We start from the raw sequence: 17191 nt of genomic DNA, 5'->3' as shown, positions 1-17191 counted from the left end.
TATGGATATGCATATTAATGATAGAAAAACCTTGACCATGTTTTACTCTTTCAAAGCTAATTGAAAGTTTAATAAATTAATTTTTCACTATAGAGTGAAAAATAATTTTTAAAATATTTCCTAATATCTTCACTAATTTAACAGGACATTGTACAAATGGCAAAGATTGGAAAAAGAGTCACACTGCATTTCATTTTTTGAATAAAATGAAGACAAATGCAGAAATCATGATTCTACCTGAGTAAGCGTGCCAGGTAGACTGTAAATTTAAGCTGTCAATAGACTTCTAAGAGATAAATTAAAGAAAAAGCCGAAGGGAAGAAAATATTACAATAGTGATAGTTTGGGGCCATTAGCTGCTTGAGTGATCCATACCAGAAATAATAGAGGAGACAAGAAAATTTATTCACAGTGTCTCGAATATTGAAAAGATGCTGGATGTCACAGAAATGTTAACTTTTAAGCTTGTGTGGCAGCGTCTGGTTGTTAATTTTGAATGAATGTTAAAAATATGGAGTTTTTAGATCATCCAAAGGCATACATTTATAAAGACACTATTCTCTTCAGATTTTGCATCTACTTCACTAATGTGAACTCTAGCTGTGAATCCAGCAACAGACTGACCCTCCTTGGTTTCCAAGGTTATACTGTGTCCATTGCTACAGCAAACTGCGTCAAAGGAATGACTGCAAAGAATGCTGGCTTGGCTGTGTATTTTGGTAGATAGACATAATTAGCGAAAACTTTGGATCTTTAGTGGCATTGCCGAGGATGGAAACTCTGTTAACCTGTTAAGTACAGAGGGTATAAAATATAAGCAAGTTGAACATTGAAACTGGGAGGAAACACCTTTGTCAACGCTCCTATCTGCAGATGAGAGGCTCACATACCGTGTAGGTCTAATGTTCTCGTTCTGGAAGGAGAGGGAGTTTTCAACCATAGACACTTGCTCAGCCTCCTCCCTCCCCAGGAAGACTCTGGCAGCAGCACAAGCTCTGAGATGCCAGGGAAACATTCAAATGGAGACTTTGGCTATACTTGCCTGCACATACTGCTTGCTGCAGAAGTCGATGCAGTCGTATGGTTGCCTTTGGCCATCTGTGGCCATTCTGCACCATGTCCCGGCTCATAGGGAACCTGGAGTATCTGAGAAAGCTAGTGCTTTCATTTCCTGTTCATGCATCTTCAGAAGTTAATGTTGGGACTTACCTAATAAAGACAGTCCTGCCCATTACACCACAACTAGGGGTGGAGCTACACTGGGAATTGTGATCTTGATTTTAAAGGGCATGTTACGAGGATATTATATATATATATATATATATATATAATTTCTTTTTCTTGAACAGGCTCAGCTAACCTCACCATGTTTCCTTTAGGGAAGTGTCTATAGACAACTTCCTTCCAGTCTAAGTACTTTGAGTCCCAACCTCTTCACAGGGACCTATTTTCTATCCTGGCAACATAGATTGGTGCACATCTGCACCTAGGCCAGGCTCGTGAGTTTCAATTTTTGGATTCTGATGAAAATATCTGAAAAGGAGGTACATCTTTCATTTGTACCAACAAATAGAGAAAGAGCTGTGTATGTGTGGGTAGGTGGGTATTAGCTACCAGAAGCCATCCTATTAAACTGTTAGAAGAATAGTCAAAATGTTTGTTTTTCTGAAAGCCAGCTCATACTGTTTTTTTTTTTCTATTTTGTAACTGTCTTCCTGACAGAGTGAACTCAGGCCTCTTTGAGCTTGGCATTTGAATTTGCTAGTGCCATTGGCAATGAATGAATGAAATTTGCTAAAACTCACAATTTTGTAAAGATTAAGACAGCCAATATATTTTACTCAACTGTTAGACATAGACACTATTCTTTATCTCTGCCAAAAGACCGCTGAAAGCAATAAGAACCAGGGTATTCTTTTAGCAAGGGTTGACAATGGAAAATGGGGTCATCTTTGCTTATTAGCTTTGAAAGGAGAAAGTAGTGACCCAGAACACACTTGTATAGCCTAACACTTACCCTCAGGGGCAGGAACCACATATTTATTATATCTATAATTTTATTCTTGTCACCCAGGAATGTATGGGAAAACAGGGGCAAAGAAACTTGGGTTAAGAGTGAACATTGGTGACATCATGCTGAAAGAGTCACCAAGACGTTGATTTGGGTCATCATCTGGCAAGGCTGGTAGTCAGGAGAAAGAGGCCACATGTAGTCTTTCTACAATGGTGCAACAGTATTGGTTGATAGAGCAGTTCACGCCATGGAGTACGGAGCACAGAGGTTGGGCTCACTCTTTAGTATCAGGCAGAACATCCTTGTTTCTAAGCAGGAGTACTTATTCACTTTCAGATCTTAGGGAATCCACATGTCTCATGATTTAACTTTGTTGACTGTAAAACTGTGATTATAATGTCTTATGTGTTGTTATGGAGATTAAATATATTAATGAGTGGCTTATCTAAATAATCTAAACAACTGCTGTCACTTTTATTCTTTTTACTATTAATTATACAACACAAAGATTAAAAATATATATAACAAATATATAATTTCAAATTACATATCTGTTTGTATGTATTTGCTTGTGTGTGTGTGTATGTGTGTGTGTGTTGTGTGTGAGTCTGTATCAAAGCACAAAGTAAGGTAAAGTAGGATAAAAGCTCATTTCCTTTTCTTTCTTTCTTACCTATGCATGTATACATATATATGTGTGCATATGTACATATTTTTTACTTGATGAGCTTGGCTTTAGTTCTCAAACCTATGCAAATAAGGAACAACGGGGTAGAAATGTTTTTTGAAAACATAGATTCCCAGACCTTGTTTGATATGGTTGGTTTTCTGTTGATATCAATGCAGGTGAGCGCTGGGCATTATGGGAGAGTAGGACTCTGAGGTGCATCCCTGACTTTAAAATTGACATGGGCCCTTCATAAATCCCACATCCTTCCCAGTCCTGGGCTGTGGTTGGTGAAGGCAACCACAAGAGCTGAGGCCCAGTGTGTATCGTCATTTCTATTTGTAGCTGAGTGGAATTGGCAGCGGACACAGGCTGGCAGTTGCTTCCAACACACTCCTTGTCAAAGCACACACTGTTTCTGCAGCTGGCATCTATTCCCTGTACATCCCAATTATAACAGTATTACTGAGTCTTGTGACAGTCACACTTTTCATCACCTCGGGGGACTGGGCAGAACAGGTTTACCATGGCATGGGTGCCCTATTTCCCCTTTCTCTCAGATTCATCATTGCTTAAGAATCTGGTTGGTCTTGCTTGGCAATGAGTGTTTCAGTCCCTAACCAGTGATGTTTGGAGCCCAGAACATATCAGAGATTATGTATAAACTGCAAGCTGCAGAACTACAGGATGTGTCTCCTTGTGCCTCAGAGGCAAGGTATTCCCACCCCTGGATGCACACGGTTGACTCTATAATATGATGGAACTGTGGGATGCTTCTCACATTCCTTGCATAATGGAGGCTTTTGACTCTTGCATAGCCTTTTCCACTTAAGGGAAATAAAAATGCTTAATAAGATAGATGTTCTATTATAGCTATGAAATATCTTGGTGTATGATACAAATTCAAAGTACCTTTGCTCAATAACGTTTTTTCTTACAACTTTATTTTAAAAAGAGAGATACATGTACAGATTTTTAAAAGCATTTTGGCATAAAACTATATGAATATATTTTTGTCAGTACTTGATTCTTTAAGAGGTTTGATAGTATGCATTACCATAACCATAAGCATAAAGTACATGTAGAACAGAACATAACATGGAAACAGTCAAAGTTTTCTTGGTATGTATAGATTAAACATAATGATTTTTGAATACCAAAAATTGCTCAATAACTTGATTTTAAAATGCTGAGCAGCATGTAGACACACTGGGGCAAATGCATTGAGAATATCCATCTCTGTAGGTAATTACTGGCTGTGTGTTTTGTTAGTTATCCTTAATTGAGATATTGAAAAGCACCAGCATTTTTCTTTTTTTTATTTTATTGGATATTTTCTGTTTTTACATTTCAAATGTTACCCCCCCTGCTCCCATCCTCTCTTTCTCTTCAGTTGTGTCCAGAAAGGTGCTCGCTCTCCCAATTACTCTCTCCACCTTAGTGCCCTAGCATTTTCTACGTGGAAAACGCACCTTCACTGGACCAAATGTCTCTCCTCTCATTGATGACAGACAATGCTGTCCTCTGCTACATGTGAAACTGGAGCCATGGGTTTCTCCATGTGTGCTCAATTGTTGGTGTTTTAGTCCATGGGAGTTGCAGAGGGTTTAGTTGGCTGATAATGTTGTTCTTCCCATAAGGTTGCAACCTCTTTTAGCTTCTTCAGTGCTTTCTCTAGAACCTTCATTGGGGTCCCCATGTTCAGTCTGATGGTTAGCTGCAAGCATCCTCATCTGTATCTGTAGGATTCTAGTACAGCCTCTGAGGAGGCATCCATATCTGATTCTTAACATATAAGCACTTCTTGGTATCAGCAATAGTGCTTGGGTTTGGTGGCTGCATATGGAATGGATCCCCAGGTGAGGCAGTTGCTGACTAATTTTTTCTTCAATCCCTGCTCCTCTATTTGAACTTGTATTTTTTCCCATGAGTGTTTTGTTCTAACTTATAAGAAGAACTGAGGCATCCAAATTTTGGCCTTCCTTCTTTTTGAGCTTCATAAAGTCTGGAAATTGTTTCTTGAATATTCAGAGCTTTATGGGGCTAGTATCTGCTTATCAGTGAGTACATACCATGTGTGTTCTTTTGTTACTGGGTTACCTCACTCAGGATGATAGTTTCTGGTTTCATCCATTTTCTTAGGAATTTCATAAAGTCATTGTTTCTAATAGCTGAGTAGTACTACATTGTGTAAATGTACCACAATTTCTGTATCCATTCCTCTGTTGAGGGACATCTGGGTTCTTTCCAGCTCCTGGATATTATAAATAAGTCTGCTATGAACATGGTGGAGCATGTGTCCTTGTTACATGTTAGAATGACTTTCAAGTATATTCTCAAGGGAAGAATAGCTGGGTCTTTAGTTAGTACTATGTCCAATTTTCTAATCTGAAAGAAAATGTTGTTGTTGGTTACATTTAGTAATTCCTCAAGCATCCAGAATTATTATTAAAAAATGCTATGTCCAATTTTCTGAGGAACCACCAGACTGTCAAGAAGACAAAATGGCAGCCAACAGATTGGAAAATGATTTTTGCCAATTGTACATCTGATAGAGGGCTAATATCCAATATATATAAAAATCTCAAGAAGTAACACTCCATGGAATCAAATAATCTTATTAAAAATGGGCCCAGAACTAAACAAAGAATTCTCAACTGAGGAATATGAAATGGCCGAGAAGAGGTAATGAAATGCTCAACATTCCTAGTCATCAGAAAAATGCAAATCAAAACAACCCTGAGATTCCACCTCATACCAATCAGAATAGCCAAGATCAAAAACTCAGGTCACAGCAGACGTTGGCAAGGATGTGGAGAAGGAAGAATAGTCTTCCACTGTTGGTGGGATTGCAAGCTGGTACAACCACTCCGGAAATCAGTCTTAGGTGAAGCATGTTTCAGTAAATCATCTTACATCCCTGCACACACAGACAACAATAACTGCAGCTCTGGGTTACACTGGGGAAGATGGAAGTGGGTGTGGTGTGGAGAGGATAAGTTGGGCAGTGCTCCGTAGGAGCTGGATGAAGGGAGAGGAAGAAACTATGACCACAACCCAGTATACTAGATATAAAATCTTTAGAAAGTTGGTAACACTTAAAATATTGTAAGAAAATAAGTATAGTAATCAACATCCTTTCCTATTTTATTTCAGTAAAAGTGAGGGAGAGCAAAAAATGTCTTAACAAAGTTGTTCCATTTAGACTCTAAGCTGGCATTATTTAGGAGAACTGTTCCCGGGGGAAGGAATTGGGAGAGAGATTTAAAGTGTAATAGCACCTACAACATTTGTGAATACATCTTGTGAGCAGCTGTGTGGGTGTTGGGAAGGTCACACTGCTGTTCAAAGTTTCTCAACCTAGAATCCTGTGATTCAGCCTCCTTAATAGATAGCATGGGCCTCTGAGGATCAAGCTTTTGCCATGAGAATTTTCCTCTTCTCCAAATGCCTCAGTGAAGAGGTTAAAAGAGATGCAGGGTAGCTTCAGCTAGACATGGAGCTGGAGGTAAAAGCTTTGGAAAGGCTGGTGACAAGCCCAATGGCAGATAAACTTCCTGTTGGAGGATTGCCACCTGGACAATAAAAGGGACACACATGACTGAAAGCATCAGTTGGGCAGACACAAACCAGGAACCTATAAAACAATGCCTTGTCTCAAGTCTCAGCCGTGACTATGAAGTCATATTTGGCTTACACCTAATAGTACTTGTTTCCTTCTTCTGACATTGATAGAATTGTTTACCATGTAAAGTTTAAATTCCCTTTGTGATACATGAGCATAAGCTTAGGCATTTAGCATTTTTAAACATAGATTTTTAGGAATATTAACCTCATTCACATTGTTCTGCTACTCTCTCTAGAACTGTTCTGTTTCTCTAAGGTAGAACTCTCTAGCCACTGAACAATGACTCCTGATCCCCCTGTAGAGTGTTTCATAATTAATCATAGTAGGAAGCAGTGCGTAAGGAGACATGTAGTACTAGGTTTTGCAAGAAGGGAAATTTAATTATGATCATTCTACCTTACAGAAAATTTGTGGCCTTGTATCAGTTGTAGAAAAGGGTTAATTATGATTACAAGTTCTGAAGTGGAAGAAAAAGATGTATCCTAATTTGAAAAAGAAAGTTGATATTTTTAAAATGAAGCATTCATTCTTAAAGAGGTGATCCTGCCTTGTTCTTAGTACTTAGACACAACTGAATAGGTAAGCTTTTGGTTAGTAATATTTTCATTTAAAATGTTTATTTATGTTTTTATACATATATGTATTTTTTCCATTGTATCTATGCACCACATGCTGGCTGGGCCATACAATTCAGTAGTCAGATCACCTGAAGTTACAGTTGTGAGCTGTGTGAATGTTAGGAATTGTACCAGGATCCTCTGGAAGAACAACCATGGTTCTTAGCTGCTGACTCCTCTCTCCAGCTCAAGCAATATTTTATCACCCACAGCTATATGGTTAATAGGCTGAACTGTAGTTACAGAGATATGATTTAAAACAAAGTTAGGAATTATACTGGTATAGTAAAATGGTACTGTTAGAACCCATGACCTTTAATCTAGGGTAGTTGGCTAGCTGTGATTTCATCCCTGATGAGCCAGGCTTAAGTCTTATTAGACAGCCATTGGTTACTACCAACATATGAGTGCCACTAATGTATCTTAAGTCCTGTTTTGTCATGCTGGTTAAATGTCATCATTGTAGTTCATAGGCATCACAGTTGGTTAGGATGTGGATTGCTTCCCTCCCTTGAAAACGTGTATAATACTTTCCTATACCTTGGAACAGACAGAAGACTTTCAGGTTAGATTCAGCTGAAATCATCTGAATCCTTTTTCCTAAGTGTGCAATTATTCTCAGGAATAATGATTTACCTTTGATCTCTGAGAGACAACCAAGTTTCAGCAGCAGTAGCCTATATTATCTTGGGAGTCCTTGGGCTGCTCTGACTAACTGTTTACATAGAGGTTACTTATGTTTTACAACAGGGATTTTGTTAGAGAGACTATGACTTTTTTTTTGAACATTGTCATCCCAAGTAGAGTAACTTTGAGATATATATTTAGATATATTGTACATAATTTAGGTAAATATAAATAATATAATTCTTTGAGACTTTATCAAGCAAGCTTGGCGTTATTGGCCACCATCTTTCTACTTCTGTATTGGCTTTCCTTTCATCCCCAATTAGAGCCAACTCTCCATTTTCCCCCATTTTTCTTCCTAATACTTTTATCTAAATATTCCCTTCCCAAGTCACCTCACGTTTTGGGACCCATTGTGCTTTCTCGTTTTGTTGTTGTTGTTGTGTTGTGTTTTGTGGTTACTCTCCACATTGTATACTCAGCTCTGACATTGGAACCTAGGAACCACAGATGAGAGAACGGGTCACATGGGTGGTCTCACCTTGTTCTGTATAATCTTTTGTAGATACATGTATTTTGCTGCAAATTTCATGAGTTCACTTTTCTTTACTGCCAAGTTGTATTCTATGATGTATATGTGTCACATTTTCATTGCCCACTTCTCGCCTAAGGATGTTTAGTTTGATTTATTATCTAGATGTTGTGATTAGGGCAGCAATGAATGTGGATGAGAAAGTATCTGTGGAGGAGTGTATAGAGGTTTTGGGCTATATGCCTAGGTGATATAACTGTGTTATATAGTAGGTTCACTTTCAGATTTTTGACAATCCTCCTTACTGATTCCCAGAATGGATGTAGTAGTTTGCAATCCTATCATCTTTGAATAAACGTTCCTATTTTCCCACATACTTAATAGCATTTTTTGTTAGTTGTTTTCTTGACAGTGGTGAATTGAACTGGAATGACCCCATTTTTTATACAGAATGGTATTATGGGAGGTTTGGCTTACCTTGTTGGAGTAGGATTGGCCTTGTTGAAGAAGGAGATGCATTGCTATAGGAAATTTGAGGTTTCAGAAGCTCAAGTGTCTCAATCTAGTGTCTAGTGTCTCAATCTCTTCCCTAATGTCTGCAGATCAAGATGTATAACATTCAACTGTCTCTCCAGCACCATGTCTGTCTGTGCACCATCCTGTAGTGATAACAATTGGCTAAACCTATGAACTATAAGCCAGCCCCAATTAAATGTTTTCCTTTATAAGAGTTACCATGGTCATGGTGTCTCTTCACAACAATAAAAACCCCAATTAAGACATTAGCCATTCTTACTGGGGAAACAGAAAATCAGAAAGTTGTTTAATTTGCATTTCCCTAATTGCTGAAAGCAATGAATAGTTTTTTAAAGGTTTTTCCTAATTATTTTCATTTATGTTACTGAGAGATCTCTGTTCATATCTGGTCTTAATCATGATCTTCTTACTGTGACAAAACACCATGACTGAGCTACTCTAATAAAAGCATTTAACTTAAGATCCATAGCTCCAGAGGGTTAGCGTTCATGATCATTGTGGTGAGCAGTATGGCAGCTAGTGAGCAGTCATGGCACTCAAGACATAGCGGAGAGCTTACATCTGATCTACAAACATGAAACAGAGAGATAAGCAAGGCCTTGGAAATGCAGTGGGCTTTTGAAACATTGTAACTCACCCCAGTGACACACCTTCTCCAGGTCCACATGTCCTATTCCTTTCTAAACAGTTCCACCACCTGGGACCATGCATTCAAATATATGACTCTATTGGCTGGAACATTCTCATCGAAACCGCCATGTTTTTCTCAATGAACCCAATATGCTTTTGTCATATCAAAATGCAAAATTCATTTACTCTAATTTCAAAAGTCCTGGAGCCCTTTACAGTCTCAGCACAGTTTAAAAGTTCTAAGTTTCTTCTGAGACTCTAGGCAGTTTCTTAATTGCCTTTCCTGTATTAAAAAAAAAAAAAAAAAAAAAAAAAAAAAAAAAAAAAAAAAACAGCAAATTACATACTTCCAGTGGTACAGAATATAAATTACCATTCAGAACATGAGGAAATACCCCACCACTAAAGTGAAGTCTTTTCTTAATCTCAGAAAAGGAGAACACAACTGTAAAAAAATAACTTCATAAAATTGTCTGCCTGTGATACATTGTAGTGATTGGTGACTGATATGGAGGGCCCAAAGTGGGAAGAACCTTCTCTGTGAAGGTGGTACTTAGATATATAAGAAAGCAGGATGAGCAAGCCACGAGGAGCAAGCCAGTAAGCAGCATTCCTTCTTGGTTTCTGCTTCAGTTTCTGCCTTCAAGTTCTGCCTTGATTTGGTGCTTTGGTCCCTTCAGGAATGATCTGTCACCTGGGAGTTGAAGATGAAACAAACCCACTCCTCCCTAGAGTGCTCTTACTCATGTCCTTCATCACATCAATAGAAATCCATCTAGGATGGTTACTACAAGTTGGATACTGTGTGTAATCATTTCGTTTTGTATATTTTTCTCTTTGTGTCTTCAGCTGTGCTTTCTTTAATCTGCTTTGCTTTATCTGTTTGTTAGGAAGTTCCTTAGCTGTGTTTTGATCCCTCTCTTCAGTAATAGAAGTTGCTTTCCATCGTTTTTGTAGACATACAGTCTTTAGACTGTGTCATGATATCTTTTATTTTATTGTTTTTAGTATACTGTAGGTTGTTGTCAATGTGATTGGACAGTAGAGAGTGGGGTGGAAACAATAGTTTTGGTTAGGAGGAAGAGAAGTAAAAGTAGGGGGATTAAAGATGGAGGAGGCAGAGGAGGGTGGTTCAGATCAAGGTGAACTAGATCGGTTTTATCTTGTCTAGGTGGATGGTTTATATCTTTATTAAATGGCACTGAACTTATTGTTTGGATGTTTTGTGGATAGAAAATTTAACATATAAATATGTTTAATACATTATTTATTGTTGACTCATATTTTTACTGGGCTGTAGGTGACAGCTGAGAGGCAGCTGGTGGGTGCAGTTCCAGCTCTGCTGCCCGTGTGAGGTGGGGGTGTGCAGAGTCCATAGAAGAGATGTATATGTACCAGACTTGGTAACTAGCCAACTAGAGGACTGTGTGGGACTGGGTAACTAGCTTCACAATTGAGTGGCTCCTGTGGAGTGAGATAGTGGACAAGTAGCAACAGAAGCTTTTTATTTACTGTAGGTTTTATTATTAACTTATTTATTTTATATTATTATAAATATTATTACAGCTCACAAAATTTGTTACATAATAATATATGATGAATACACATTTTTTCCTTTTTTTTTTCTGTTCTAAGAATTTCTGAGGCTTCCACATTTTGGCCTTCCTTCTTGTTAAACTTCATAAGATCTGTGAGTTGTTTCTTGGGTATTTAGAGCTTTCTGGGTTAGTATACAATTATCAGTGACTGCATATCATGTGTGTTCTTTTGTGTCTGGGTTACCTCACTCAGGATGATATTCTCTCATTCCACATATTTATCTAGGAATTTCATAAAGTCATTGTTTCTAAGAGCAGAGTATTACTCCATTATGTAAATGTACTACAATTTCTCTATACATTCCTCTGTTGAAGGACATCTGGGTTCTTTCCAGGTTCTGGTTATTATAAATAAGGCTGCTATGAATAAGGTGAAACATGTGTCCTTAGTGTATGTTGGAACATCTATGGGGTATATGCCCAGATGTGGAATAGTTGGGTCTTTAGGTAGTACTCTGTCCAGTTTTCTGAGGAACTGCCAGACTGATTTCCAGAGTGGTTGTACCAGTTTACAACCCCACCAACAGTGGAGGAGTGTTTCTCTTTATCTACATCTTTGCCAGCATCTGCTGTCATCTGAGTTTTTGATCTTAGCCATTCTAACTGGTATGAGGTAGAATCTCAAAGTTTTTTTCATTTGCATTTTCCTGATGACTAGGGATGTTGAGCATTTCTTTAGGTGCTTCTTGGTCAATCAGTATTCCTTAGTTGAGAATTCTTTGTTTAGCTCTCTACCCCATTTTTAAATAGGATTGTTTGATTCTCTGGAGTCTTGAGTTTTTTGTATATACCAGATATTAGATCTCTATCAGATGTGGGATTGGTAAAGGTTCTTTCCCAGTCTGTTGGCTGCCTTTTACTTTTTCTTGACAGTGTCTTTAGTCTTATAGAAACATTGCAGTTTCATGAGGTCACATTTATTGATTCTTGACCTTAGAGCATAGGCCACTGTGTTCTGTTCAGGAAAATTTCCCCTGTGCCTGTGTGTTCTAAACCTTTTCCCACTTCTCTTCTAGTAATTTCAGTGTCCCTGGTTTTACATGGAGACCTTTGATTCACTTGAACTGTTTGAATGGTTTATCTAATCCTGATTTAACTTTGGTATCTGGTATCTGTCTAGAAATTTGTCCATTTTCACCAGATTTTTCCAGTTTTGTTGAATATAGGCTTTTGTAGTAGGATCTGATGATTTCTTAAGTTTTCTCAGTTTCTGTTGTTATGTCTCCCCTTTAATTTCTGATTTTGTTAATTTGAATACTCTCTCTGTGCCCTCTAGTTAGTCTGGCTAAGGGTTTATCTTGTTGCTTTTCTCAAAGAACCAGCTCCTGGTTTTGTTGATTCTTTGTATAGTTTTTTTGTTTTTTTTGTTACTACTTGGTTGATTTCTGCTCTGAATTTGATTATTTTCTGCTGTCTATCCTGTTGTGTTTAGCTGCTTCTTTTTGTTCTAGGGTTCTCAGCTGTGCTGTCAAGCTGCTAGTATATGCTCTCTCCAGTTTCTTTGTAAAGACACTCAGAGCTATGAATTTTCCTCTTAGTACTGCTTTTATTGCATTCCATAGGGTTGGTTATGTCATGCTTTCGTTTTCATTAAATTCTAAAAATTCCTTAATTTCTCTCTTTATTTCTTCTGTGACCATGTTATCATTGAGTAACATATTGTTCAGCTTCCATGTGTATGTGGGCTTTTTGTTCTCTTTGTTGTTATTAAAAACCACCCTTAGTCCATGGTGATCTGATAGGATGCATGGAGTATTTCAGTCTTCTTATATCTGTTGAAGCTTGTTTTTGTGACCGACTATATGGCCAATTTTGGAGAAGGTGCTGTGAGTTGCTGAGAAGAAGTTATATTCTTTTTTTTTAATAAAAAATTGTATTTACTTAGAAGCATTCAGAATGTCACCAAAACAACCGAATTTTCTTCTTCTTCTTCTTCTTCTTCTTCTTCTTCTTCTTCTTCTTCTTCTTCTTCTTCTTCTTCTTCTTCTTCTTCTTCTTCTTCTTCTTCTTCTTTTTTTTTGCAATTACAGCGTGGTATTCAGTTAATAGAACAACAATTATCTTCGTATAAGCTGTATCAGAGACAACTGAAAATGAAAAGAAAAAAAAAAAAAAAAAACCAAACTACTGTCCCCATATATAACTAATTTGTGCTGTGTACCGACAAGAAACTGTTTTAACTTTCCATGACAATTTAGAACCCCCAGATTGTAACAGGCAAGGTTAATGACTATTGAAAATACCACCAGGACAGGGCTATCTAAAGACACATTCAGTAGTGTGTTAACTATACAAAAAAAGACACTGTACAGTTTAAAAACAAATCTTACCCAGCCTTACATTTCAATTTTTTTCTTTTTTTTTAAACGACTTTATTTTGCAAAACAAAGATAAATGTAAAGATTTTAAACATTTTTTGCTTAAAATTATACATTTTTGTCAGTACTGTTTTTTCAGACATTAAAATAAATTTTACATAAAACCATGTGAATATGTTTTTTAGTCAGTACTTGATTTTTTTCAAGGGCTTGACAGTATGCATTGAAAACGTACTAGTTGCAATAAGCGTAAAGTACATGCAAAACAAAACGCAACATGGAAATAGTCAAAGTCTTCTTGTTTTGTGAATATATGTATAGTTTTTGTTTTCTTTATTTCTTGGACTTCATACAGTCTGTGAGTTGTTTCTGGGGGAGTGCAAGCCTCTGGGGTTAGCATCCCACTATCAGTGACTGCATATTATGTCTGTTCTTTTGTGACTGGGTTATCTCACTCAGGATGATCTTCTCTAGATGCAGCCATTTTCTTAAGAATTTGGTTAAGTCATTGTTTCTGGTGGCTGAGTAGTATTCCATTGTGTATATGTACCACAATTTTTGTATCCATTCGTCTTCTGAAGGACATCTGGGTTCTTTCCAGCTTCTGGGTATTATAAATAGAGCCGCTATGAACATTGTGGTGCATATATCTTTGCTGTGTATTAAAGTGTCTCTGGGGTATATGCCCAGAAGTGGAATAGCTGGGTCTTCAGGTAGTACTATATCCAATTTTCTGAGGTATCGCCAGACAGATTTCCAGAGTGGTTGTATTAGCTTGCAACCCCACCAACAGTGGAGAAGTGTTCCTATTTCTCCGCAGCCTCGCCAGCATCTGCTGTCATCTGAGTTTTGGATCTTGGCCAATCTGACTGGTGTGAGGTGAAATCTTAGGGTTGTTTTGATTTGCATTTCCCTGATGGCTAAGGATGTCGAGCACTTCCTCAGATGTTTTTCGATCATTCAGTGTTCCTCAACTGAAAATGATTTGTTTAGCTCTGTACCCCATTTTTTAATAGGGTTATTTGATTCTCTGGTGTCTAGCTTTTTGAGTTCCTTGTACACCTTGGATATTAGGCCTCTATCTGATGTGGTGTTGGTAAAGATCTTTTCCCATTCTGTTGGTTGCCGTTTTGTTTTCTTGACGATGTCCTTAGCCTTACAGAAACTTTGCAATCTCATTAAGTCCCATTTGTTAATCTTTGACCTTAGAGCTTGAGCCATTGGTGTTTTGTTCAGGAAATTTTCTCCTGTGCCTATGTGTTCTAAGGTTTTCCCTACTTTCTCATCTAATAGTTCCAGTGTATCTGGTTTAATGTGGAGATCTTTAATCCACTTACACTTGAGCTTTGTACAAGGAGATAAGAACGGGTCTATTTTCATTCTTTTGCATGTTGAGTGCCAGTTGGACCAGCACCATTTGTTGAATAGGCTGTCCTTTTTCCATTGAATGTTTACTGCTCCTTTGTCAAAAATCAGGTGACCATATACATGAGGGCTCATTTCTGGATCTTCTATTCTATTCCATTGATCCACTTGCCTATTTCTGTACCAGTACCATGCAGTTTTCAGCACAATTGCCTTGTAATATAGCTTGAGGTCAGGGATAGTGATTCCCGCAGATGTTTTTTTTTTGTTGTTGAGGATGGATTTCGCTATTCTAGGTCTTTTGTTATTCCATATGAAATTGCACATTGATCTTTCCAATTCCATGAAGAACTGGGTTGGAATTTTGATGGGGATTGCATTGAATCTGTAGATTGCTTTTGGTAGGATGGCCATTTTTTTATTTAAAAGGAGTGAACTGTGTACAGGGGGGTTAAATGCTTTATAGACAAGAAAAAAACTGCACTAGAATCAACTTATTCATCATCATCTTCTTCTTCATCTTCGTCTCCTTCTTCCTCCTCATTCTCATCCTCTTCATCCTCCTCACCATCTTCCTCTTCCCTCTTTTTTCTTGCTCTTTCCACCCTTGACCACGCCCTTTTCCTTGCGTAAGGTTTCCTTTAGCTCTGTAGGTAACAATGTCATTTTGGTACTTCTCGTTCAGCTTGGCGGCCTTCTTCTCATAGGGCTGCTTGTCTTCCGAGGCAGTGTTGTTCCACATCTCCCCTTTTTGACATCAACAATGGATAAGCCAGGATGCACACCTTTGATTTCTGAGTGGTACTTGGAACAGAACAAGAAGAAAGACGAAGGAGGCCTCTTGGGTGCATTGGGTCCTTGAACTTCTTTTTAGTCTCCCCTTTGGGGGGATGTAGGTTTTCATTTCTTTTTCATACCGAGCCTTGTCAGCCTTTGCCATATCTTCAAATTTCCCCTTTTCTTTAGCAGACATGGTCTTCCACCTCTCTGAGCACTTCTTGGAGAACTGAGAAGTTGACAGAAGCATCCGGGTGCTTCTTCTTGTGCTCCTCCCAGCAGGTTTGCACAAAGAATGCATATGAGGACATTTTGCCTCTCCGCTTCTTAAGATCTCCTTTGCCCATGTTTAGTTGATTTTCCTCCGAGAGGCAGAGTCACCCAGTGCCCGTCCGGCTCTCGCTTGTCCTGGTGCTGTCTCTATGGAGCTCAATGTACTGCAATGGTCGTCAGAAGTTATACTCTTTTGTTTTAGGATTGAAATGTTCTTTAGATGTCTATTAATTCCCATTAGTTCATAACCTCTGCTAGTTTTGCTGTGTTTCTGCTTCCATGATCAGTCTATTGATTAGAGTGAGGTGTTAAAGTCTCCCACTATTATTGTGTGTGGTGCAATATATGCTTTGAGCTTTAGCAGGGTTTCTTTTATGAATGTGGGTGCTCTTGTGTTTGAGGTATAGATGTTCGGGATTGATAATTCATCTTAATAGATTTTTTCTGTGATGAATAAAAAGTATTCTTCCACATCTTATTTTTAATAACTTTTAGTTCAAATCTATTTTATTTGACATTAGAATGGCTACTCCAGCTTGTTTCTTTGGACTATTTGCTTGTTAGTTTTTGTCCCAGTCTGTTATTCTGAGGTAGTGTCTGTCTTTATCTCTAAGATGAGTTTCCTGTATGCAGCAAAATGGTGGATCTTGTTTAAGTATCCATTCTGACAGTCTGTGTCTCTTTACAGAGGAAATGAGTTCATATGTGTTAACAGATATTAAGGAATAGTGATTCTTGTTTCTTGTTTTCTGTTGTTAGAGGTAGAATTATGTTTGTGTGTCCTCTGTCTTCTACTACTACTTCCTCTTCCTCTTCCTCTCTTCTTCTTCTCCTCCTCCTCCTTCTTCATTTTATTAAGTACTTTTGTATCTATGTTAATAAGAAAAAATGTCTGTAATTACCTTTCTTTTTTGAGTTTTTATATGGTTTGAGTGTGAGGGTAACTGTGGCCTCATAAAATGAATTGTGCAATGTCCCTTCTGATTTTATGTTGGAGAGTAATTTGAGGAGTATTTGTTTAACTCTTCTTTGACCGCCTGAGCTTTTTTGTTGCTGTAGTTGTTGTTTTGTTGGCTTGCAGACTCCTATTTTATTTTTAACATTTCATTGATTTTTTGTGAGTTCTATAGCAGCCTACTAGCTCTCACACACCATCTATACCACCAGGAAGAACTCTCCAGTAGTGTTCCAGCTAGCTCACCCAATGCTGTAACTGGCAAGGGACAGGGATGTCTCTCCAACACTCATGCCTTTCTGGAGGCTTATCTACACACCTGCTACCAGGGTCAGCTCGACCAGGTGAGGTGCAGGTCCCCACTCTTGGTTGGGAGATTTTTGACTATTTGTATTTAACTAGGGGTAATAGGTCTATTTAAATTGTTTATCTAATTCTGATTTAACTTTGGTAAGTAGTACCTATTGAGACAATTATCTATTTTGTATAGATTTTCCAGTTTGTTGGAGTACATATTTTTCAAGAATATCCTTGTAATTTTTTGGATTTTTTATATGCTGTTATGTCCCCATTTTCATTTTTGATTTTGTTAATTTGAATATTCTCTTTCATTTATGTTTAGTTTGGGTAAAGGTTACCTATCTTGCTGATTT

The 17191-nt window shown here is 37.8% G+C and overlaps 1 pseudogene across 1 annotated transcript in view; it reads right to left on the bottom strand.

Moving 5' to 3' along the window:
• Positions 1 to 15657, bottom strand: part of LOC308433277 (high mobility group protein B1-like) — a 567491-nt pseudogene extending 551834 nt beyond the window's left edge. The window contains exon 1 of the transcript in view: positions 15319 to 15657. The product of the transcript in view is annotated as a high mobility group protein B1-like (transcript). The remainder of the gene's footprint in view (positions 1 to 15318) is intronic.
• Positions 15658 to 17191: the final 1534 nt, after the last annotated feature.

The sequence above is a fragment of the Micromys minutus genome (assembly GCF_963924665.1).
Source record: "Micromys minutus genome assembly, chromosome: 19".
NCBI classification, from domain to species: Eukaryota; Metazoa; Chordata; class Mammalia; order Rodentia; family Muridae; genus Micromys; species Micromys minutus.
The sequence above is the reverse complement of the archived record's forward strand: the minus strand, read 5'-3'. Positions and strand labels throughout refer to the sequence as shown.